The following is a 26,358-nucleotide window of genomic DNA, read 5'->3' on the forward strand; positions in this document are numbered from 1 at the left end:
GTCCCCTTCATCCCCGCACACGCTTCAGATGCCGACACATACCCCAACACCGTTGCCCATAGATGACGGACAGTCAGCGTCTGTTGGCACCGAGCAGGAATGTGTGGTGGCTGCAGAAGGTGCGGGTACACACAATGATGCCAGTGTAATGACTGGTGGAGTGCCACACAGGCATGTGGCAGGTGCTTCTCGTAGGAGGAGCACTGCTAGACATACACCTGCCATACAGGGTGCAGCAGCTGGTATAACCAGACGCATGTTCCAGACTGTAATGGTGGCGCAGGCACGTGCCGAACGGCAGAACCAGGAAGGGCAGAGGCTGCAGAGGTCCGCAATCCGTTCCTTAAATGAGAACATCCAGTCATTGGCGAATGCCCAACAGCATCTTGCCGATGTTCTGGATAGGAGATTGGGTGAGATGGCTGGGATCCTCGACTGAGGCATGGCCATCCGTGGCGTGGGCTGTCCGTGCTGGAACACCTGGTAGGGGTGAGGCATAGGGCACGTGGGCGTGGCCCAGTAACACCACAAAGTGCAGGTCGACGTGTGCGTGCCACCTCCCATGCCCACCCACACAGTGCTGGTAGCAGCAGCAGTGCAGCTGCTACTACACCAACCACACCAGGACACAGCAGGCCACGTGGATGTGGCCCTGGACGGCCCCGGCGTGGACACGTTTCCAGCGGACATGTGTCATCGGAGAGTGGCCACTGTATACCTCCACCCGGTAGTGCCCGTGTGACCCCAGGCAGGCACGGGTCAGGTCACCGCAGGCGGACACAGTGAGCCGTACCACCTGCACTGTACAGTCTGGGGCTGCCAAGTATACCCCGTGTAGGCATCACAGATGACTGACCTGTGTACACACATACCCACACACAGCAAACACAACTGTAGGGCTCCACCACATCCACATGCATTCTGCACAGTCATGCCCAGTAAATGCACAGGCCCTTACACACACACATGATGTCATCCATTGGTACAGCCTATGCCTGTGGCACACATATCACCCTGTGCATATGATGAAGTCTCTGCCGCAGAACCGTGAGCTACACCATCGGTGCACGGTTATGCAAACATAATCTGATGCACAGGGTGGACAAGATAGTGAGAGGTGTATGTGATACCTGTGTCTGCATAGTACGATGTGTATGTTGTGGTGGTTGTGTATGGCAGGTGACAGGTGCGTATGTGATGTGTGTCGTGCAGTGACATCATGCAGCAGACATACCATGTAGTGCAGGTGCAGCAGTCATTGCTCTGTGTACACAGTATGCGTGGTTGTTACATGTGTAGCACCTTGTTGGTTCAGTTAACCCGTATGCCAATTATGGTGTACTTGCATGTGCCTACTGGGAGCCCTGTTATCAGTTCCCCACGTGTATTCGTGGGGTACACACAGGCACATCTGGCAATATCAGCATAGCACAGGTACCCGCAACCGGCATGGACCCCTACATAGGTACATAGACGCACATGTACATACCAGGCTATGTGCCCTACGGCATGTGTAAACCTAGCAAGACTGTGTGTGGCTGCTAACACCCCTTAGGATGAGGATACCACATCCATCAGTCTCCTGTCCCCTGTCCAGCACTGAAACAGAGATTATGCCTGGCGCATACCTATGATCACACATCCACATGTCATGATTACCCCTGGACAAAGGCAGTCATGGCCTCTGCTTCACATGGGCTGCCAATCCTCTCCGTGTTGTAGGGGGTCTCTGGGCGTTGACCCTGTTCACCCAGCACGTCCTAGTCATCTTTGTGGTGAGGTGTCTGACAGTCACTTCTGTGGCCGTGTTTTCCCGGAGCCTAGGAGGTGGAACATGTCCATGTCACCCAGGTTGGACATGGCCGTGTATGTCAGGCACAGATCACCACAGAGCAGACGTGCTGGGAAGGTATACAGCCGGAGTCCCTTTGGTCGGGCAGCGTGTGACACATGTCCCAGCACCTTTATCCCCGCGTCGTGGAACGTTTGTGGTCCTTCCAAGTGCTGCAGGTGTCAGGTTAGGTACAGCCCAGATGTGCCATTGTACGCAATCATTGCTCTGGTGTGTGATGTGTACAGGGGTACAATGAACACCCCTGATGTGTATGTGATTCCTTCCAGACCAGGTGGCCACAGTGGAATGTCTTCCCACCCACATTGGCATAGTGTGTGTTGACAGAGGTTGCTGACAGGTGTGGTACCCATTTCCATGAACACGTCCACCATGTTGAATGGATTACCACGTACATGTTACGTCGGAGCAAACATGTCCTTCCCACTGGGTAGGTCTGCACCTTCTGTGGCATGTAGCAGCAGGCCATGGCTCTGGCACCAGTTATCCATGTCTATGACGACCTAGGTGGATGTCCGGGTCAGATGGGGTGTTGGGTATGGTGGCCGGTGTGCAGTCATCTGCATACCTTGTCTGCCACAATCCCCCTATGTTTGCATGCACATTGGATGGTCGAATGCCGAACGGCAGGGGGCCCAGGACTGAGCCCTGTGGGCCTCCACTGGAGACCAGCTTAGAGTCTGACACGGCACCAGGAACACAAACCCTGTGTGGTGTGACCTCCAACCATTCTGAGAACCATCGTGTGACATATGTCCCCACATGTACGCTGGCGAGCCTTTACATGAGTACCATGTGGAGTGTGTTCTGAACGCTCCCACCAGGTCATGGTAGTGTGTGCAAACCGACGTACCCCCATCAATGGCCTTGATGACCGCTCCAGACAGGACGAGCAGGTTTGGGAGGCAGGATCTGCCCTTGACTAAGTCGTTGTGGGTATGTTCCGGTATTGGCTGTACACCACTGTCTGTATTCATGGGCACCTGTATGGACCTCCCCGCAGCTTTGCAGACAAGGCTTGTCAGGCTGATAGGGCGGGAATGTCTACAGTCCATAAGAGCACTACCCTGGCATAGTGGGGCCACAGCTGCCGTATGCCATCCAGCGGGGACCTAGCCCGTAGTAAGGCTAACATGACACAGCAGCCTTATGTGTGGGTCGAGGGCCTCAATGAGGTTGGGTAGCACACAACCAGGGACACCATCAGGGCCCATTGGTGCTGTGTTCACTGCCTAACAGATATCAGATCACTCCAGGGAATATGAGATGTTTCGGAGGCTAGACTCCGGTGGGATGGATATGTCCCTCTTGGGGGGTGGATGTATGCATGGAACATGTCCGCTGGTTTGTTGACAATGTCTGTGGGTGCAGTGACCGTTGTACCATTCTGGATCATTTCCGGCCATGACTGTGCGCTCCCACCCATGTCCTTACCACAGTTAAGGAAGGCCCTATGGTTGTCTCATGTGCCCTCTGCAGTACCACTCCCACAAGCGGCCTTGGATGATTGTATGTGTGGCCGTATGTTGGCCGGTATGAATGGGTGATGGCTTCCCTGGTACTGATATTGCTCTGTCATGTATTAGCTCCAACTGTTGATGTACAGTTTGTCAGTGGCTGGGGTCCACCAGACCATGTGCCTACCTTTGGTGGACAAGGTCCTGATGTTATCATGATCGCTTGGTACAGACATCCCTGGGGGTGCTCAGAGAAGGCATTCGTAAGGGAGTTGGCAGTGCGGCCTGTGTTCACCACTGGCATGGAGGAGTTGTAGGGTACCACACCGGTCATATGATGTGTGTGGTTTGCTGTGGAGAGGTCGTCACTTAGGTCTCCCATGCTGGTGTTGGGTGCAGGATGTGGATTACCAGTGGATCCACTATATGGTCTGATATCACCATTGAGGGATGTACATCCTGTGTGGAGCATATCCTCCCCATGTGTAATGGGCAGAACTGGTATACGTCCCCCCCTAGTGGGTATGGTTCATGGCTGTTTCACAGCAGTCACGTGTATGAACACCCGGGACCTGTGGCGTAGGGTGTTGTGTCATGGGTAATGTTTCCGGTCTATGTATGGGTGGTTGATGTCACCCAATACGGTGCTGTTGTGAGAGCATGCACACTCACCAGTGTCCTCAGGATGGCTGTGCAGGTATCCTGGGTTTGGGAGGGTGGACTGTAGCATGCAACAAACTGTAGGGCAGTCCTACCCATGGTTAATTGCACCTGGATATTCCCCGCTGCAATGGCCACATCTGTGGCATGGCCGGGTTGCTATTGTGTGGCTGGACACACACGATGGTCCACATTCTGCCACCCATGCTGTCGCACCATGTGTATGCATGTCTGCTCTGTGCCGAGTCTAAGTGTCTGAGCATGCCCAGTAAGCAGTTGTGTAGATGGACATACAGTACAGTGCACACCGCGCCCGACTGCAGTAATACCCCGGGTGCATGCCTGTATCCCCTTCGCAACGGCCACGTCTGTGGCATGGCCGGGTTGCTGTTGTGTGGCTCGACACACACGACGGTCCACATTCTGCCACCCATGCCGTCGCACCATGTGTATGCATGTGTGCTCTGTGCCGAGTCTAAGTGTCTGAGCATGCCCAGTAAGCAGCTGTGTAGATAGACACACAGTACAGTGCACACCGCGCCCGACTGCAGTAATACCCCGGGTGCATGACTGTATCCCCTTCGCAACGGCCACGTCTGTGGCATGCCCGGGTTGCTGTTGTGTGGCTCGACACACACGACGGTCCACATTCTGCCACCCATGCCGTCGCACCATGTGTATGCATGTCTGCTCTGTGCCGAGTCTAAGTGTCTGAGCATGCCCAGTAAGCAGCTGTGTAGATAGACACACAGTACAGTGCACACCGCGCCCAACTGCGTTGATACCCCGTGAGCATGTCTGTCTCCCCTTTGCAACCGCTAGGTGTGGGAGGCATGGCCAGTACACCCGCCGGGGGTACACACGACAGTCGTCACCGATGTCTGCTACTAGGCATGTAGCCATGGCCAATGGCATCCTGCATAGCCATGGTGACCATCCAGGTGACACATATGTGGCTGTCATGCCACATTGGCTGCCTACATCCTGCACGCCGGATGCCCTCTCATAGGGTAAACTGTCATGTGGTGCATCCCGTATCCCTGTCGTGATGTACTGATCAGTAGTTATTTGGTATTCCCGACTGCAGCAATAACGTGTTACTGTACGACCACCTTGGGATGGTAACAGGCTGCGTGACTGCGCACTCTGTCTTCATTCCCTATCGGACGCATTGTCTCTGCAGATGATACCACCCATCTAGGGGTATGCCTCCTGACAGTGCTGTGCTCAGTAATCCCGGTAGCGCGTTCTGTAAATGCTTCATGCTGTAGTGAGTTCATGTAGGTAGGCGTAGGTTCGACTCTCGGCCCGTGTGTGTGTGTGTGTGTGTGTGTGTGTGCGTGTGTGTGTTTCCAGCTCCTTCTGCAGATGAACTAGCTTTTAGACACTTCGCAACACATACCCTGGCTATTGCCAGCTATTGTCTTACGAGTGATGTCACCCGCCTAGAAGTATACCTCTGAAAGCGCTGTGCTCAGTAAACTCAGTAGCGCGTTCTGTAAATGCTTCATACTGTAGTTGGTTCATGTAGATAGGCGTAGGTTCGACTCCCAGCCCTTCCGTGTGTGTGTGTTTCCAGCTGCCTCTGCAGATGAACATGCTTTTAGACGCTTCGCAACACATACCTTGGCTATTGCCAGCTATTGTCTTACGAGTGATGTCACCCGCCTAGAAGTATGCCTCTGACAGCGCTGTGTTCAGTAAACTCAGTAGCGCGTTCTGTAAATGCTTCATACTGTAGTGAGTTCATGTAGATAGGCGTAGGTTCGACTCCCGGCCCTTGTGTGTGTGTGTGTTTCCAGCTGCCTCTGCAGATGAACATGCTTTTAGACGCTTCGCAACACATACCTTGGCTATTGCCAGCTATTGTCTTACGAGTGATGTCACCCGCCTAGAAGTATGCCTCTGACAGCACAGTGCTCAGTAAACTCGGTAGCGCGTTCTGTAAATGCTTCATACTCTAGTGAGTTCATGTAAATAGGCGTAGGTTCGACTCCCGGCCCTTCCGTGTGTGTGTGTGTGTTTCCAGCTGCCTCTGCAGATGAACATGCTTTTAGACGCTTCGCAACACATACCTTGGCTATTGCCAGCTATTGTCTTACGAGTGATGTCACCCGCCTAGAAGTATGCCTCTGACAGCATTGTGCTCAGTAAACTCGGTAGCGCGTTCTGTAAATGCTTCATACTGTAGTGAGTTCATGTAGATAGACATAGGTTCGACTCCCGGCCCTTCCATGTGTGTGTGTGTGTGTGTGTGTGTGTGTGTTTCCAGCTGCCTCTGCAGATGCACATGCTTTTAGATGCTTCACAACACATACCTTGGCTATTGCCAGCTATTGTCTTACGAGTGATGTCACCCGCCTAGAAGTATGCCTCTGACAGCGCTGTGCTCAGTAAACTCAGTAGCGTGTTCTGTAAATGCTTCATACTGTAGTGAGTTCATGTAGATAGGCGTAGGTTCGACTCCCGGCCCTTCCGTGTGTGTTTCCAGCTGCCTCTGCAGATGAGCATGATGAACATGCTTTTAGACGCTTCGCAACACATACCTTGGCTATTGCCAGCTATTGTCTTATGAGTGATGTCACCCACCTAGAAGTATGCCTCTGACAGCGCTGTGCTCAGTAAACTCGGTAGCGCGTTCTGTAAATGCTTCATACTGTAGTGAGTTCATGTAGATAGGCGTAGGTTCTACTCCCGGCCCTTTCGTGTGTGTGTGTTTTCAGCTGCCTCTGCAGATGAACATGCTTTTAGACACTTCGCAACACATACCTTGGCTATTGCCAGCTATTGTCTTACGAGTGATGTCACCCACCTAGAAGTATGCCTCTGACAGCACTGTGCTCAGTAAACTCGGTAGCGCGTTCTGTAAATGCTTCATACTGTAGTGAATTCATGTAGATAGGCGTAGGTTCGACTTTCGGCCCTTCCGTGTGTGTGTGTGTTTCCAGCTGCTTCTGCAGATGAACATGCTTTTAGACGCTTCGCAACACATACCTTGGCTATTGCCAGCTATTGTCTTACGAGTGATGTCACCCGCCTAGAAGTATGCCTCTGACAGTGCTGTGCTCAGTAAACTCCGTAGCGCGTTCTGTAAATGCTTCATACTGTAGTGAGTTCATGTAGATAGGCGTAGGTTCGACTCCCGGCCCTTCCGTGTGTGTGCGTTTTCAGCTGCCTCTGCAGATGAACATACTTTTAGACGCTTCGCAACACATACCTTGGCTATTGCCAGCTATTGTCTTACGAGTGATGTCACCCACCTAGAAGTATGCCTCTGACAGCGCTGTGCTCAGTAAACTCGGTAGCGCGTTCTGTAAATGCTTCATACTGTAGTGAGTTCATGTAGATAGGTGTAGGTTCAACTCCCAACCCTTCCGTGTGTGTGTGTGTGTGTGTGTTTCCAGCTGCCACTGCAGATGAACATGCTTTTAGACGCTTCGCAACACATACCTTGGCTATTGCCAGCTATTGTCTTACGAGTGATGTCACCCGCCTAGAAGTATGCCTCTGACAGCGCTGTGCTCAGTAAACTCGGTAGCGCATTCTGTAAATGCTTCATACTGTAGTGAGTTCATGTAGATAGGCGTAGGTTCGACTCCCGGCCCTTCCGTGTGTGTGTGTTTCCAGCTGCCTCTGCAGATAAACATGCTTTTAGACGCTTCGCAACACATACCTTGACTATTGCCAGCTATTGTCTTACGAGTGATGTCACCCGCCTAGAAGTATGCCTCTGACAGCACTGTGCTCAGTAAACTCTGTAGCACGTTCTGTAAATGCTTCAAACTGTAGAGAGTTCATGTAGATAGGCATAGGTTCGACTCCCGGCCCTTCCGTGTGTGTTTCCAGCTGCCTCTGCAGATGAACATGCTTTCAGATGCTTCGCAACACATACCTTGGCTATTGCCACCTATTGTCTTACGAGTGATGTCAACCGCCTAGAAGTATGCCTCTGACAGCGCTGTGCTCAGTAAACTCGGTAGCGCATTCTGTAAATGCTTCATACTGTAGTGAGTTCATGTAGATAGGCGTAGGTTCGACTCCCGGCCCGTCCGTGTGTGTGTGTGTTTCCACCTGTCTCTGCAGATGAACATGCTTTTAGACGCTTCGCAACAGATACCTTGGCTATTGCCAGCTATTGTCTTACGAGTGATGTCACCCACCTAGAAGTATGCCTCTGACAGCGCTGTGCTCAGTAAACTAGGTAGCGCGTTCTGTAAATGCTTCATACTGTAGTGAGTTCATGTAGATAGGCGTGGGTTCGACTCCCGGCCCTTCTGTGTGTGTGTGTGTTTCCAGCTGCCTCTGCAGATGAACATGCTTTTAGACGCTTCGCAACACATACCTTGGCTATTGACAGCTATTGTCTTACGAGTGATGTCACCCGCCTAGAAGTATGCCTCTGACAGCACTGTGCTCAGTAGACTCGGTAGCGCATTCTGTAAATGCTTCATACTGTAGTGAGTTCATGTAGATAGGCGTAGGTTCGACTCCCGGCCCTTTCGTGTGTGTGTGTTTCCAGCTGCCTCTGCAGATGAACATGCTTTTAGATGTTTCGCAACACATACCTTGGTTATTGCCAGCTATTGTCTTACGAGTGATGTCACCCGCCTAGAAGTATGCCTCTGACAGCGCTGTGCTCAGTAAACTCGGTAGCACGTTCTGTAAATGCTTCATACTGTAGTGAGTTCATGTAGATAGGCATAGGTTCGACTCCTGGCCCTTCCGTGTGTGTGTGTGTGTTTCCAGCTGCCTCTGCAGATAAACATGCTTTTAGACGCTTCGCAACACAAACCTTGGCTATCAGCGGCCATTCCTTTACGGATGTTGCCACCCACCTGTACATGTGCCTCTGCTGGTGGTGGGCTCAGTGGTCCACGTAGCGCATTCCATACCTGTGTCGTACGTTTGGGTATGTGGGGGTGTGGTCAAACACCATGCCTGCCACATGTGTGTGTGTGTCCATGCTCCCAGCTGCATGGGTTCATACGGTATTGCCTTGTGGTTTACGCAGAACACACCTATCCTGCCGCCATCCCTGTGTTTCTGGATGGTGGTACGCAGTTCGTGTACTGCTTGTGTGTCTGTTGTGGTCGGCGACCGCCGTAGCGTGATCTCCACGTGCACCATGCTATGGTGTGGTGGGGTGATGCTGTGTACATTACACACCCGGGCCTGCCACATGTGTCCGTCTGTATCTCTGTCATTGTATATCTACGTACCTGTGTTGTGGCCGTAATGCTGCTCTAGCATGGACAGCTGTCTTTCCCATGTATCGCATATTTGCACGGCTGACACATATGACTGTGGTACGTTGCGTATCCACTCATTGTCCCTGCACTGTCCGTATTCCAGAACACCGTATTGACATCTGCTGGATATCGTGACAGACAGCTATCCTTGCTGTCATGACAGTGTACCCGTACACGCCATACACCTTGTGTGTACTTGGCTAGTTATGGTGTGTGTATGTCTACCTGTGCTGTATGCATGGCCGTGTGTGTGTCCCGCTACAGCCATCTGTGCATGTGTCACCACCATGGGTAATCCTTGTGGACCGCTGTTTCATGTGCACGTCTGCACATACCTGCAGACCGTACTACCCCTCTTACGGCTGCGGACTTAGATCGACTGCTGCCCTAGGCTGTAGGGCTCCTTGGCGCACACCACCACAGCACATGGTGACCCCATCTTGGTATACCTACATGACACACCTACTGGACAGGTGGCCCTACTAGTGCGGCGCCCTGGCCAGCCGCAGGATTGCCGTATGCCTACGGCCGGATGTGGGCACATCACAAGGCATTCGTCTACAGTCGGTGTTTTACGATGTCCAGGTTGTAATACCAGAGGGGGGACCTCATCAGCTATGCTATAAATGCGGATCTATTTGGATTAGTAGGTGGAGAGTTGGCCACACACCAGGCCTGACTGATGGAACACAGATGAGGCCTCTTTTGCGAGGCAGGTGGAGCAAGCCCGTAGCGGAATGTAGTTTAGGTACAGCTGTACGGTTAGCACACATTTGTCCACTCTTTCAGTTATGTACCGCTGTATTACAGTGATATGCTATGCATATCTGCCATATACATTGTTAAATCATTGAATGATGAGTATTCGGCATAGTACAATAACATATGATACATGTGTTAATAGGATGCCTTCTGAGGTGTTAACATATGTGTGTGCGGTTAACAATGCGTCTGTGCTTTCTATGCTGTGGTTACACATTCATTGTTTGCACAGAAAGTAACACATGGAAGTGTTAGGGGGGATATATAAAGCCCGGACGCGTCTATGTTATGTGTACATCTCACAGAGCCTACGGGTGATAGCGCTTACATGTCTATGGAGTAATCTTTGGATACCACATGTGACCTGTCGTGGACGAAACGTCTACGATGACTGTTACATCTACCTATGTGTGTCGTGCTTTGTGTGCCATAAGGTGCCACCGGGTCTTTGATGTGGAGTATGTGTAATCCATGGTCAATTGACATTAACACTATTACTTCACCGAAGGATGTTCTTCATTGGTGGGGACGCCATAGTTTGACCATCGTATGGCTTTCCTATCTGACGTTGATATTGTGCCATTTGTATGTGTTCCACAGGTCACCCATTATTTCCGCGGTACGGCAGCGTGTGATACCCATTCCGGTGCTGGCAGATTGACAGCTGTGTACGCCGGTATTCGCACAGCGGTCTGGCTTTGTATGGGTAGTGTCTACTGGTTTCCCCATCTGTATTACCTGTGTTATGCCTCACTGCAGCTGTGTGGTTACACCAGGTTCGTGGTTATGGGTGCCATCTTGGTCCTACGCTTGTCCATCCCTCGCGATTGTCTACTCGACACTGGTATGGAGCAGTACACATTTCACACCTGCATTTCGCATTAGCCGGTGGATGCTTTGCACTATCGGTGGGGAGTAAGGCACGTGCTACTCCCACATCCCTCCCACGGTGCGGGACAACGTATTATCTGCCAGACAACACCGAGCCCCATTACTGCATACCCAGGATCACATGGCTGCAGCCCTCGACGGTACCCATTATACATCTGGTATGTCTGCGGGAATGGGATGTGGACGCACCTCTATGGACTCTACAATATGGGAATATCTGTACATATGTCCCGCATTCCGTGGACAGCTGTCGTCAACCCTGAACACGCTGGGGGTGCATATGTCTGGCTGTACCGTAGACACGGCTGTCAGTTCTATCGGGTCTCCCGATCGTGGCTGGTTGACATTGCGTACGGATGAATCTCTGGGGTCCTACTATGAACACCATTGTGCATATGTACAGTGTAGACCTTGTTGGACTGTGTTCATCTGGCTAGTGGGTTTGACCGCTGCTGTATGTTCCCCAATCGCGGATGTGTGGTTGCTACCCATATTATGTAGTGCTACGTTGACCAGGGTATTCTAAACTGAAACCGGATGGTGTAGATCCAATGATGCAGGCTAGGAGAAGCTTTAGGTCATCCTCCAATGTCCCATTAGGATATGTCCGCCACAGTATTGTCAAATGGACACAACCAAGAGATGTAGATCCTATTAATTCATTGACGGATGTTCTTCATAAGCGTGAACGCCATAGTGTCAGGATCCTATGACTTTCCCACTTGACGTTGTTGGTGTGCCGTTAATATGTGTTCCGCAGGTCGCCCATTTGTTCCACGGTATGGTAGCGAGTGATCCCCATTCATCTTCTAGCAGATTGGGTGCTGTGTACGCCGGTATTCGCACGGAGGTCTGACATTGTATGTGGAGTCTCTACTGTAGTCCCTATCTGTATTCCCTGTGTTGTGCCTTACCACAGCTGTGTGATTCCACCAGGTTTGCAGTTATGGGTGCCATCTTGGCCGTACGATTGTCCATCCATGGGAACTGTGTAATGGACACTGGTATAGTGCTGTACACATTTCACAGCTGCATTTAGCATTCTCCAGTGGGTCATTTGCATAATTAGTGCGGAGTAACGCATGTGCCATACCCACATCCCTCACACGGGGCGGGACAACGGATCATCTGCCAATCAACACCGAGACCCATTTCTGCATACCCACGATCCCATGGCTGCAGCCCTCGACAGTACCCGTTGCACATCCTCCACGTGTGCGTGAATGGGATGTGGACGCACCTGTATGGACTGGACAATCTGGGGATTCATGTGCATATCACCTGCAGTTCATGGACAGTTGTCATTAACCTTGGACACGCTGGTGGTGCATATATGTAGCTGTGCCGTAGTCACGGCTGCCACTTCATCTGGGTCTCCTGCTCCAAGCAGGTTGCATTGCGTACGGATAAATTTTTGGGTCCTACAATGGTGTGCATATGTAAAGTGTAGAACATATTGGACTGTGTCCATCTGACCAGTGTGTTTGACTGCCGCTGCATGTCCAGCAGTCACGGATGTCTGTTTGAGTACCCATATTATGTAGAGCTACGTAAACCGGGTCTTCCGCCACCGAACCCAAATGGTGTAGTTCCCATGATGCAGGCTAACAATTGCTTTAACTAATCCGCAGATATCCCATTGGGACATTCCCGCCTCTGTATTGTCACATTAACACGAAGAAACCATGTAGATCCTATTGATTCATTGCAGGATGTTCTTTATATGTGTGTACGCCATAGCTTAAACATCCTGTACCCTTTCTAGGTGATGTTGTTGGTGTGCCATTAGTATGTGTTCCGCAACTCGCCCATTTGTTCCGCGGTATGGCAGCGAGTGATCACCATTCACTTGCTGGCAGATTGAGTGCTGTGTACGACGGTATTCGCACGGCAGTCTGACTTTGTATGTGGAGTCTCTACTGTAGTCCCTATCTGTATTCCCTGTGCTTTGCCTTACTACAGCTGTGTGATCCCACCAGGTTTGCTGTTATGGGTGCCATCTTGGCTGTACGTTTGTCCGTCCATGGGAACTGCCTACTGGACACTGGTAGAGGGCTGTACACATGTCACAGCTGCATTTAGCATTCTCCGGTGGATGATTTGCATTATTAGTGGGGAGTAACGCATGTGCTATACCCACATACCTCCCACGGGGCGGGACAACGGATTATCTGCCAAACAACACCGAACCCCATTTCTGCATACCCAGGATCCCATGGCTGCAACCCTCCACGGTACCCATTACACATCCTTCATGTGTGCGGGACTGGGATGTGGACGCACTGCTATGGACACGACAATCTGGGGATTTCTGTTCATATTTCCTGCATTTCATGGACAGTTGTCATCAACCTTAAACACGCTGGTGGTGCATATGTCTATCTGTGCCGTAGTCACGGCTGTCACACCGTCTGGATCGCTCGCAGATGGTTGATAATACGAATGGGTAAATTTTTGGAGTCCTACAATGGACACCGATGTGCATATGTACAGTGTAGAACCTGTCACCATCTGGCCAGTGGTTTTGACTGCTGCTGTATGTTCCCCAATCGTGGATGTCTGTTTGACTACCCATAATATGTATTACTTGGCCTATCTATATCCACGTGCCAGTACGCGGAAATACAGCAAACCTTGAGTCCTGGTCATCTTCATAAAAGACATCATTGAACATATATCAGGCCAAAACAGACAATGACAAAAACGATACACTCCACAGTCAATAGATACTGAGCTCTTTCACCCACTAACATGGGGCATCGTCGGAGTACGAAATACATTACATAGTCGTCCCTTATACACTTCCTTCAGAGTCAGTTTAAAGTCAATTAATCAATAAACCTGCTCATAGTTAAGTGGACAGTGCTCCAAGTCTTGATGATAACGCGACATATACAAATCAGTGTTGCATACATTACTTAATGGAAACAATAATACAACAACAATGTGTTCATATAACTACAATATTGGTCAATACAATCAGTATATTGAAACATAGTTGATAATTGTTGTGAGTAAACCTTAGAATGTAGTGTGTTGATCATGATATTGTATATCAATGTGTATAACTGTTGCATTACGATTCCAAAGCATGGAATCAATAAGTACAATTAAAGCATATTTTGTATAAATATGAATGTAAATAAGAGTCACAATGTTACATGTGAATATGACTGTATTATAACTATATCAATATGAAATGGAATAAACTGTAGTTGTTTACATCTTGTTTCAAGTGACAAATCTATGTCCATGCATCATATATACGGGCCATCGGACTGATGTGTGTAGATATATACATGTGAACCCCTCGTTTCATACCTTTCTTTGTTACTGTCTGTGGATTACCTGTGTACACACATCAATTACCATGCCATACCTTTCCACTGCACAGGTTCTGGCATGTTGTACGGCTGGTTGGCCCTTAATCTTGCTGTGTGTTACATTGACCAGTGTCTATCTGGCAATTGGCTGGCGTGTCATGTGTGACCTTCTTGCTTCTTTAGGGACCTGATCCCATAAATGTGACGTGCTTCCACCGGCCATATATCTGTCTGTCGTCTGGGATCTGTGTGAGCAGTCCTTTCAGGACACTTTCTATTGTTGTTCTTTTTTGTTTACATATATGAGTACTTTGGTATGTTGTGCTATTATTGTGTGTGGAGCATTTCTCCACGGGCCTCTGCTGACACTGGACATATATCCAGCTAGCCTAGCCGGTCAACAAGTGTGAGCCAACTGAACGCATAATGCACGGGGCACCTTCTGACAAGTGGTTCGGGTTACTGATGCATAACCGTCATCAATCCATACTACTAACACATACGTTCTTCTATCCACATTCTATGTTTGTCTCATCACATAGCGTGTGTTTCTCACTATCTCTAACGGTACTTTACATGGCATTGCCCGATTCCATACTTTCAGAGGCTGACATTTGTGAGACATGTCTGGTTGACGTGGAGGACACATCCTTAACCTGCCTTGCTTCGAGGGGATCACACACGCACACGCGCACTTGCATTCCCTAATTGTGGGTTACGCGCAGGCGCACATGCATATCCGTATTCTATCTACATATGTTTACTGGGTCTGTGTGGTTACGTGGTCTGTGTTAGTTGTGACTATTCCGGTAACATATCTCTGATCCGGTTGACGGACGTGTGCGGAACGCACATACACCTTTATACATGTAACAGTCTTTGCAGCATGGACGCATTACGTACACGTTCACATTTATATGTTATATAGTCATAATTCAAACGGGACTGCATTCACGTTTGCCGGTTACTGTGACCACTACACGTTAGCTGTTCAGTGTCATTAATATGCATACCCATGGTACTTAGCTACATTTACATATCCCCCACCCCCCCCCCCCCCCACGTCACTGGCATCCATTCTCCTGCCGGGAAAGGTGCGGTACTACATGTTAAACATTCCTTATTCCCTCCCGCTCATGGCCCAGGATGCATATGTCGTGACCGCAGGGATGTTCAGATCACAGGGGCTTATATCCCCTACGCATACAGGCCTTCGATTGTCAGGGTGTTCCTGTGGTGCTTTGGGTTTGGTCTTGTCCGCCCAGTGTACGGAACTGCCCTGACCATGTACGAATGTTAGATGAGTCACATGGGCATGGTTTGTCCGTGTCTATGACACCATGTCCCCCCCCATTATTCCTAACCGTGTGCGCTGATTGGCCGGCGTACCCGTTGTAGATCTTGTTATAGTAATTGCACACGGTCTGGTCGAACGGACCTATTTCCATTACTAACCCTCGGTATTCATAACATGTCTCGCTATATTACATGGGTTTAACATTGCGTGACGGCTTTCACTGAGCCACGGACATGTCCGTTGCTTAGTTTGGCCCAGTCCCGCTCTGCTACACACATTTAACATGGCGGAACAGGTTGAACAGCTCAGCAATGGGGACATCGGGCTCTCCGTCGCTGTTTAGTATTGAATCGCTATGTTGACTTTGTTTCACAGAGTGAGACAGTGTCGACATTGGTAACGGACATCTCGCGCAGTACGTCCGCACCGCCGCGGGTGCCGTATGTCTGCGTTTGGGCGGCGGACAGGCATTATGCTGTGCCATTATGACTGGGAATATATGGTTTCTTTCCATAGATGATATGTCATACTAGCAATGACCCGCGTCTGGGTGTGGATACTGCTGTATTTACCCACGGCAAGAGTGGCCTTAGGTCAAGTGGCGCCCTAGGCAGAAGGACTCCGTGATGCCACCGCCACATCACCCGCTACCCCCGTCCTGGTCTACCTACACAATATAAAGGCTGGAAAGGTGCTCCGAGTAGAGCGGCGCCCTAGGCGGCTGCCTAGTTGGCCTATGCCTAAGGCCGGCTATGTGTGTGGTCCCTCGGGCGTCGGACTCGGGAACGCACCATGTCTGCCGTGAGTATATCTAGCATTACCCACATCCGGGCGTGGTTTATTGCTATGATGTTCCATGTGTACGGACACGTGTGTTTGGACAACCTACAATAGCTTCTGCTATTGGCATACAATGCTGTGGGTGGTGCCGGTTACCATACATATGCCTTTCTCAAAAGCCGAATTCACACTTCTGAACACTACTGTGGTCTCCTTTAAGGCCCCTGAGCCAGTGGTAAACATTACTCAAACCGCTGAATCACGTACATATGCCTTCCACCAGCACCTACAGGATTGCATGGATCAGGCAATCCCATACAAAACTGAGACTCTTTGTACCAAAGCCAAGCATCCAGTGTGGTGGACCCCAGCCATGAACATGCTCTACAATGACAGGAGGTAGCTACTACAAGATAGAGCGGAATCCTTGTAAGGTAAGACACCCTTGCTCATTGTATGTGAAGAACTACAAGCTGTCATGCAATCATCCAGGGGAAATCTAACAGAGAAATCAACAAGGAGTCGAGAGACAATCATGAGGCCTTCTTTAGCTATGTTGGACACCTGGGAGGACACTCCCAGATATGCTCAGAGTGGGTTCAGAATGATGTGAGGATGACTGAACCTACACACATTGCCAACATACTGGCTGACAGGTTCGGTGCTAACTTCTCCCCCCCCCCCACATGGAGAGATATCTATACCAGAGGATTGTAGATCCTGGAACATCTGTAACTCACAGGTGGGAAATGCTCTCTCCAAGGCAGTAAGCACAGCATCCATGGGACCAGATGGTGTCCCAGCTGTGTACTCCATGAACTCAATGGGGAATTAAACCCATGGTTAGGACAGCTGTTTAATCTTAGCCTCACCTCAGGATACGTACCCAAGTAGTGGCACAAGGCGACTGTAGTCCCACTTCACAAGGATGGTGCCTCCACTGACCCTGGTAATTACCATCCCATTACCTTGACAAGCCTTATCTGCAAAGCCATGGAGAAGGATCATAATGGAACTTATACATAAAGACATAGGGGACTTGCATACTTTGGATCCAACCCAGTTTGGCTTGGTCAAATGCAGATCCTGCCTTTTAAACGTGTCTGACTTGTTAGGATCAGTCACCAAGGCCATTGATGAGGGTAAAGCAGTCCATACAGCCTACCTCGACCTGGCAAAGGCCTTCGACACAATACCCCCCTCAGGTATCATTGATACACCCGTCAGCTTGAATGTAAATACATACATCGCCAGATGGGTTGCAAACTGGCTAAGTGACAGAACCCACACGGTCATAGTTGCTGGCGCCATGTCATACTCACAGCCGGTCACAGGTGTTGTCCCACGGGGCTCAGTCCTGGGTCCACTATTTTTCGGCATCTACATTTCCAAAGTACAAGCAAACACAGGGGCATTATGGCTGACAATGTTTGCAGATGACTGCAAACTGGGTGCCATAGTCGGACACACATCTGACACAGATATCCTTCAGAAGGGCCTCACAGATATGGATAACTGGTGCCAGAGACTTGGCCTACAGCTAAATGCCGGGAAATGCATAGTCATACCCTTCGGGAAGAACAAGGTTACCCCTAGCTACCATATAGGTGGCAATCCACTGAGCACAGAGGGAGTTACCAGGGATCTGGGGACCCGGGTTGTCGGTAACCGTTTGTTCGACACACACGTTGCTAACGTAGTTAGGTAGACCTTCTACATTGCCCACCTGATCATGAAGGGATTCACATCTAGATCAGGGGAGGTCATTGTCCCCTTGTACTCATCACTCATTAGACCTATGATTGAGTACAATGCCCCATTCAGAATGTATCTGACCCGACACCTGCAGCAGCTGGAAAGGCCCCGACAGTTCATAGACAAACGGATGCAGGGTATCAGGAATATGTGTTATGCTGACCGACTGAAAGGATTCCAGCTCTATTCAGTCGCATACCACTTGCCCAGAGGTGACCTGTGCCTGGCATACAAGGCCATGTCGAACCCGGATTTGATGACTATGCTTCACCTAAAGAATCTAGATCCCTCAGAACCACAAGGGCAGGTGACGTACACCTTGACACTGTCATTAATAGAACGTGCTGGTGGGACAGATTCATCACCCAGACACTCACTATGCTGTGGAACAACATCCCAGTACATGTGAGGCAGAGCACCTCACTGGCCTTGTTTTAGTATTTTGACAAGGATGTCTGAATTGATTTATTTAACTAACCGTCTAAATAGATATTTACTTCACCACATTTTGAATCTTTACATTTCATTGATATATTTTACATTAGTCATAATCATAAGGTTTATCTCTATATATTATGGTTCATTTATATTACTAGGTGTCTCTAGTTCTTTTAATATATTGGCACAATCCCTAGAACATATATATGTAGCTTATACACTCAGACATTTGGAAAACATTATGTTGGTTCTTCTTTCATATTTATACATATATTATTAATTTTCTATGAAGAATATACATTTTGAAGCAATGTCTGATTTACTCACTGTGTGGAATCTGTAACCCGAGTAAAGTGTTAGCTTGTTCGCCTTTAAGGCATTTAATTAATACTTAGCACATCTAATTTACTGACCAATTAAGGGTTTTAAATGTAGTAAGTTGAACTGCATTGTATGTATTCTGAAGGAGTCTGCTTATGAAACAGACAAAGCTTCAATAAACTATGGTGACTGCATTTAATTCCTGGTGGGCTCTGAGTGGTCACTGACCATTTCTACAGTACCTCATTTTGCTTTGGACTTTCTCAGCTGGTTCTCTGTGTTTTTTGTATGGGGAATGTCAAGTGTAGTCCCTATGTGTATTACCTGTGTAATGCCTTACTGCGGCAGTGTAATTCCACGGGTTTGCAGTTATGGGTGCCATCTTGTTCGTACCCTTGTCCATCCATGTGAATTGCCTACTGGACACTGGTATAGGGCTGTACACATTTCACACCTGTATATAGCATTCTCCGGTGGATGCTTTGCATTATTGGTAGGGAGTAAGGCAGGTACTATGCCCACATCCCACGGGGCGGAACAACGGATTATCTGACAGACAACACAGAGCCCCATTTCTGCATACCCAAAATCCCATGGCTGCAACCCTCGACAGTACCCATTACACATCCTTCATGCGTGCGGGACTGGGATGTAGACGCACATGTATGGACACGTCGATCTGGGTATTTCTGTTCATATGTCCTGCATTTCATGGACACCTGTCATCAACCTTAAACACGCTGGTGGTGCATATGTCTAACTGTGCCATAGTCACGGCTATAGCATCGTCTGTTGTTCGGAGACGGATGGAGTGGGTTCTGTGAGAAGGTATTTTTGGGTCCTTCAATGGACACCAATGTGCATATGTAAAGTTAGATGCTGCTGGACTGTGTCCAACTGGCCAGTGCTTTTGACTGCTGCTGTATGTTCCCCAATCGCGGATGTCTGTTTGACTACCCATTCTACGTGGTGCTACGTAAACCAGGTGTTTTAGAACTGTGAATAACTGGTGTATATCCAAAGATGCAGGTTAGCAACTGCTTCAAATAAACCTCAGACGTCCCAATAGGACATATCCGTCACTGTATTTTCAACATAACACCACCGGAACATGTTGATCCCCTATGTATTCATTGAAGCATGTTTTCTTCATAGGTGGGAATGCCATAGTTTACATATCCTAGTTGACGTTGTGGGTGTGCCATTAGTATGTGTTCCACAGGTCGCCCATCTGTTCCGCTGTATGGTAGCGAGTGCTCCCCATTTTGTTGCTGGCAGATTGAGTGCTGTGTACGCCGGTGTTTGCACGGCGGTCCAACTTTGTATGGGGAATGTCAACTGTAGTCCCTATGTATATTCTCTGTGTTATGCCTTAACGCGGCTGTGTAATTCCCCCGGGTTTGCAGTTGTGGGTGCCATCTTGGTCGTACGCTTGTCCATCCATGAGAATTGCCTACTGGACACTGGTATAGGGCTCTACACATTTCACCTGCATGTAGCATTCTCCGGTGGATGCTTTGCATTATTAGTGGGGAGTAAGGCAGGTGCTATGCACACATCCCTCCCACGGGGCAGGACAAAGGCTTACCTGCAAAACAACTCCGAGCCCTGTTTCTACATACCCAGGATCCCTTGACTGCAACAGTCGACACTACCCATTACACATCCTTCATGTGTGCGGGACTGTGATGTGGACGCACTTCTATGGACTCGGTACCCTGGGGATTTCTGTGCATATGTGCTGCATTTCATGGACAGCTATCATCAACATTGAACATGCTTGCGGTGCATATGTGTAGCTGTGACGTGGTCACGACAATCAGTTCACGTGGGTGATGATGGAGGCTGGCACGCAATCCGTACAGGAAATTTTTGGGTCCTACAATGGACACCAATGTGCATATGTAAAGTGTAGAGCTTGTCGGACTGTGTCCGTGTGGCCAGTGGGTTTGACTGCTGCTGTGTGTTCACCAAACGTGGATGTCTGCTTGACTAGCCATAGTGTGTAGTGCTACGGAAACCATGTTTTCCGAGACCGGAACCAAATGGTGTACATCCAATGTTGCAGGTTAACAACCGCTTTAATTAATACCCAGAGGTCACGGTTGGGAAGTATCGCCACTTTATTGTCGGAACAACACCTCCAGACTAGGTAAATCATGGGAACTTTAGCCCGGTCTTACCGGCCATTTGCAAGTGTAATTAGCAGACACGTGTCAATACATGTATGATAATACATATTGTCATGCTGAAGTTAATCTATGTTATTTGTACAATGGCTTCTGCTATTGACATCCGTTGCTGTGGGTGTTGCCGGTTACCATACACATGGCTTGCTCAAAGGCAGAATTCACAATTCTGAACACTACTGTGGTCTCCTTTAAGGACCCTGAGCCAGTGGTCAACAGTACTGCAGCCACTGCATCACTTACATATGCTGTCTACCGGTACCTACAGGACTGCATAGATCAGGCATTCCCTTACCCAACTGTGGTTCATTGTACCAATGCCAAGCATCCAGTGTGGTGTACCCCAGCCATACACAAGCTGTACAACGAGGAGGTGGCTACTACAAGGCGGAGCAGACACCTTGTGAGGTATGACACCCTTGGTCATTATATGTGTACAGCTACAGGCTGTCATGACATGGTCCGGGCACGTTCCACAGATATATCTACATGGACCTGGCTGACAATCATACAGCCTTCATTTGCTATGCTGGACACCTGGGAGGTCACTCCCACATATGCTCTGACTGGGTTCACGATGATGTGGAGTTTACTCAACATACACACATTGCCAAAATACGGGCTGACAAGTTCGGTGAGGACATCTCCACACCCTCCCCCCCACATGAAGAGATGTCTGTCCCAGCGGTTTGTGGTCCCCAAATGTTCTGTGACGCACGGGTGGGACATGCTCTCTCCAGGGTAGTGAACATAGCATCCATGAGACCAGCTGGTGACCCGACTGTGTACTCCACGATCTCATTGAGGAAGTAGACCAACAGTTAGGACAGCTGTTTCTTTGTAGCCTCACCTCGGGTAACGTACCCGGGTTGTGTCGCACGGCGACTGTAGTCCCACATCACAGGGCCAATGCCTCCACTGACCCTGGTTATTACTGTCCCATTACCATGAGGAGACCTATCTGCAAAGACATGGGAAGGGATCATACTGCGGCTCGTAGATGAAGGCATAGGGGACCTGCATACTTTGCATCCAACACGGTTTGGCTTGGTCAGGGGCGGTTCATGCGTTTAAAGCATGGTTGACATTTTCAGGACAGTCACCGAGGCCATTGATGGGGGTCTTGCAGTCCATACAGCCTACCTCGACCTGGCAAAGGCCTTCGACACATTACCCCCCTCAGGTATCATTGATAAACCCATCGGCTTGGATGTGAACACGTACATCACAGGATGGGTTGTAAACTGGCTCTGTGACACGGCCCACACGGTCATAGTTGCTGGCAGCATGTCAGACCTACTGCCTGTCGCAGGCGGTGTCCCACGGGCTCTTCCTGGGTCCACTCCTCTTATACATCTACATTTCCACAGTACAGGCACACACACGGGTGTTATGGGTGACATTGTTTGTAGATGACTGCGAAACGGGTGCCATAGTGGGACGGACATCTGACATGGATATCCTTCAAAGGGGCCTCCCAGATATGCATATCTGCTGTCAGGGACATGGCCTACAGCTAAATGCAAGGTAATGCAACATCATACCTGTCGAGGAGTACTAGGTCACCCCTGTCCAGCATATGGGTGGCAGTCCAATGAGCGCAGGGGTGATTACCAGGGATCAGGGGACAGAGGTTGTCGGTCAACATTCGTTCAACACACACGTTGCTATCATGGTTCGGTGGGACTTCTACATTGCCCACCTGTTTGTGCAGGGATTCACATCTAGATCAGGGTAGGTCATTGTCTCCTTGTACTCATTACGTGTTACACCTATGATTGACTACATTGCCCCATTCGGAGGGTATCTGACCCAACACCTACAGCAGCTGGGAAGGCCTCATAGGTTAATTGTCATACAGATGCAGGCTGTCATGGATTTGTGTAATGCTGCCCCATTTGTACGACCCCTGCCCCATTCAGTCACATACCTGTTGTTCAGTGGTGACCTGTGCCTGACATACAAGGCCATGTCGACCCATATGTCATGTCTATGCTTCAACTACTGTATGTGCATCCCTCGGAACCACGAGGGCAGGTGACATGAACCTTGACGCGGTCATTCATAGGATGTGTTGTAGTGACACATACGTCACCCGGACACTCACAATGCTGTGGATCTACATCACAGTACATGTGAGGCAGAGATCCTTGCTAGCCTTGTTCGGGGGTATGTTGTCCGTTGGATGGGGGATTGCAGATATAGGCCAGGGATTACATCAGTATCACTGCTTGACAGAGGTACAGCAATATCATAAGCATTTTATCTCCGGACAGGAAGGTTGGCAAAGGAATCCTAACTATGGTGTAGGGTTATGGCTGAACTTGGGTAGATGGCCTACCCTGTACCTATAGACCTATGAACCTATATACATAGTTTGTCCCATTTACACTTGTCTATCCCCTATCCTCTTTCTCATGTGTATATTTCTGTGGCACGTGATCATCCTCTGTATTACCTGCAGGTATGCTGTCTACAGTGCATATACGTCACGGTTGATTACAGTGTATCTGTGTCCCTACCACTGTGATACTGAGGACTACCACACATCCTTCACAACATGACATGCATATGTCCATTCTATTCTTCTTTGGCCTATGGGGGGGGTGTTAAGGCAACGGTTACACATGTCCCTGTTTGTGCATGCTTCATAGTGGTGTTTGACCAGCCTCCGTTGCAGTCGTGGGTTGGACGGTAGTGTTTCTGTGTGTTTGACATGTGTTGTCATTGCCAGTACATCTGTGGGAGGTGTGGTTGGCACATGTTCCTCTTTGCAGGGAGCCCCATCCTGGGGATTTGTGTCACGCATCTGCACTTGGCACGTGCCATATGTCCTGTGCTATTCCCACAGTCGTGTATGCCTTCATGCATTACTACTGTGTGTTACTGGCTGTTTGTATGGGGTACACATGGTGATTGTGGTGGTTGGCTTGACCTATTCCCATGCTAGAACATACACATCTGTCAATTACGTTGTTTAAATCAAACTGTAACACTCATTACTCTTTTCAAGATGACAGTCAATAACACAGGAAACTCAGTTTCACAACGTTTTAATAGTGTGCACCAGGAGGCAAATAACTATGCAGTACAAGTATAGAGTTTTGTCTGACTCTATACAAGAAACAGCTGTATGAGTATTGTGTTTACAATCAGCTTTTGCCCACCTTAATGATGTGGTCAGTCACAGGGCATTTACATCACTATAGTCCACAATATTGTATTCCTACAATGGTGCTAAGGTAATGCTTATTAAATGTTGTCCCATGAGAATAGCACAGCCTTGCGAGGCACATATTCAATTAGATTGTCCTTCTGTAAATACTGCTCTGTCAAGGTTCCAAGCCTGTTCGGGTACAATAGTCAGTTCATCACCTACTAGGTTCCTTCGTCTCTCTGGTGAGCAGCTGTACTCTATCTTAAATAGAGCTCACAAGGCCATCCTCCTCAGTGGAAGGATGAAAGATATACCTGTACATACATTTATTATTCTCTAACCCAGCAGATAACTAATGCTGAATGACATACACCTGCTGCACTGGTTACTGCCAGGGTCAGGGTTCGATCACACTGCAGCTACACTACAGGCAATTACATGCATGATAAGTTCTACTGCCATATTGTAAAATAGAATAATATGCATTATACACTATTTGCTTCTAAACTAGCACGTCATATATGTTTAAATATATATTTTTCTAACATTCTCCCTCCTTTGATTGCTTCTATTCTATCCAGAAACATATACAACATTATTTCATTCCCTAGCCTCTTCCTCTCTGGAACGTTTAACTAGGCAAGTCATTTGTTGTACATTTCAGAAAGGATTTCATTTGGTATTAACAAATCCCACTACAGGTCTTGATACATAGTCTCGGTTACACATACGTAACAGAGTCCCTGACTAATACTTTCATACAAAGTATCCCGCAACAGACACATGCTCACAATATGAGCAGAAAAACACAAATGGCAATCAAGATTTTCAGTTATGAGTGAACCCCATCCACCAAATGGTGTCTGGAAATAGTTCGTCAGTGGGTTTGGGCCTGGTTCCGCCATGGCTGATACCTGCTGTATTACCTCTAGGTGGTGGTTGATATCGTGCTTATTATGTGGTACTTAGACACAGCAGTCTTCTTTGATAAGCGCGCACGTACCACTTCTCGCCGCCAGGGTGCAGTCGTGAACCATTACATTTTGTGACACAACAGTTCTCATTGCATTCAGTTCATCAGTCACAAGTTCGAGAGCGAAAAGTCGCATTGCTCATTCCTCCGAGAGGTTTTGACAACTTCCTCAGTTCCCTGATTGATTTCACTGCTCCATAAGCTGGGATTGTTCCAGGCCACGATATAACACTGTCACTCGAGTCCATATGAGTCAATTTTCATTTATCTCTTGCAGAAGAATGATTTTTCCAAACAGCTTCCATTTCACCCACTACATTAGTAGGTTTCTCGACTGAGTTCCCAGTTCTTCGAGCTATATCTCTTACAGTTCGTTTAGTGCGCACCAGAGGCAATTCTGCAGTATGTCATATGGCTGGAGCCAGGTAACCCACAACTGCCGGACCAATTCTCAGGTAACCATTGATATGCTTTTTTCCCACAAACAAAATAACAATATTCTACTTTACTACTGATGCGGGTTAACTCTGCATGTAACATTTTCCTGTCTATAACAGACGACTGTTTATACAATTCAGGATGTTTCTGCACATCTTTCCACGTTGTTCTCATTAAGCTTAAATACAAATCATGAATGGTGCTACAACTAGCACTGTAATCTTTGGCTGTTATATGACAATTGTAAGACACAGTTATGTTACAATTACTCCCACCAACTTGGACTGTATTATGTTTATGAAAACAAACAATTCCTTTTTGTGTAACAGGTAAGTACAGTGCCACTTTGTCCTGTGATCTCACAGAACCTGTATCAAAAGGTAGATATTCACAAGTCTCCATCTATCCCCAAGGGGACAACATACATCGGTAGTCCTCCATATGATGTAGGTATGGCAGTACAAACACAGCAATTTGAAATGTTCATAGTCTGTACATGCACACGCGTCATGCCTAGGTATGTGTTGAGGTTTGGATGCCAATCTGTGGCCAGTTCATTACGTAGCACTATTTGTATCTATGTAGTTATATGCAGGAAAGATCACAGCAAAAGTAAAGTCACCACAAACATGGTTAATAGGTGTATGATCAGTAGGACAGTAAACCAAATGTCTTTGGGGTTGCTTTGTATTGTTATACACTCTGCCCCGGGTGATTCTGTCTCTATGGTATATCGGCTACAACATGTAAATCAGACTGGATATCCTTTACAGGTTTGAAAAGGGTGAGGTGAACCCAGGACGACCTTTCCGCAAA

Source organism: Protopterus annectens, chromosome 12.part0 (genome assembly GCF_019279795.1).
Source record: "Protopterus annectens isolate FY-2018-M chromosome 12.part0, PAN1.0, whole genome shotgun sequence".
Taxonomy (NCBI): Eukaryota; Metazoa; Chordata; order Ceratodontiformes; family Protopteridae; genus Protopterus; species Protopterus annectens.